Raw genomic sequence first — 1203 nt, 5'->3', positions numbered from 1 at the left:
CTTTAAAATAACTCAAATGAAATACAAGGTTTCTGTGACATATACCACGCTCTGAAGCCGTTCAACATAGACACCTCTCATTCTCACTGTTAGCTCTATTATCTATTACTATTTAAAATCAGCTATTTTAGAAAGTAATAAAATTAATCATCAAAAACTCAGAGATTTTACAATTTCGTTGGCTTCAGATTCAATTTTCAGTGGAAATAAAAAGGTACTTCCGGTTGAGTTTGATAACCGCTAACATAATGACCGATAATAATAAATTACTTTTATTTGATCAAAGCCATAGATCTTGAAACACTTAATGAAAGTGAATTGAAACGGAGTGAGCTAATGAAATATGACAAGACAGTAAAGTGCGTAATGAGGGAAATAGTGTCAACTAATATTTAGTTTCCATTCCTAATCATTGTTTCTATCTTTCTACTTCGGCAGCTTAAAACCTGGGCTTTTTTTCACGTCCATCATCACTGGCAAAGCATTATAGAACCGAACCGACTTTCTCCGCCATTATTGTAATGATAAAAGGGTTCCCTTCTAGCGATCAATCCACTAATTAGATACCATCAATAAAAATGACCAGTTTTGACAGTCCAGACAGGGTTTGAGTGTAATTATCATTATTAAAAGATTAGTTATTCATAGTCTTCAAGACTGAATCCCATCTCACTATATATATCTCTTCACATATGATACTACTGAATCCGTTACAGAAAGCAAGAATTATAGTTCCCACAATCAGGTGGCTTGAATCGGGATCTCATCAGATTTTGAGATTAGTTGTGGCTATCGTATTAAAGTAGAAACGTTTTGAATAGTTACATATTTTTCTACGAGATATTGGATTGAGGTGACTCTGAGTAACGTCTCGGCATTAATTTGGTCATAAACACCCGATTGCTGAACCACTCTGACACAACCAGCACTAGAGATCACAGACGAGCAGATAAGTAGCAGATTTAACATTTCGTAGATTCATTTTAATAAGCCTCTCATATATTCTCATATATTTGGTCGCTCTACAAATGCTACCATCCAATTTGTCGTCCAGGAAATTTCCTCTGTTCTTAATGGGAATCAGCGTTGAAGGCATTAGAGAGATTCTGATTGACCAATGTATTTCAACTGTGTCTAGTCTAGCAATCACGATTTAAGCCTTAGACATGACTGCTCTAATTACCGTTCTCCTTCCTCATTATC

Source organism: Lottia gigantea (genome assembly GCF_000327385.1).
Source record: "Lottia gigantea unplaced genomic scaffold LOTGIsca_19, whole genome shotgun sequence".
Taxonomy (NCBI): domain Eukaryota; kingdom Metazoa; phylum Mollusca; class Gastropoda; family Lottiidae; genus Lottia; species Lottia gigantea.
This window is presented reverse-complemented; position numbering follows the sequence as displayed.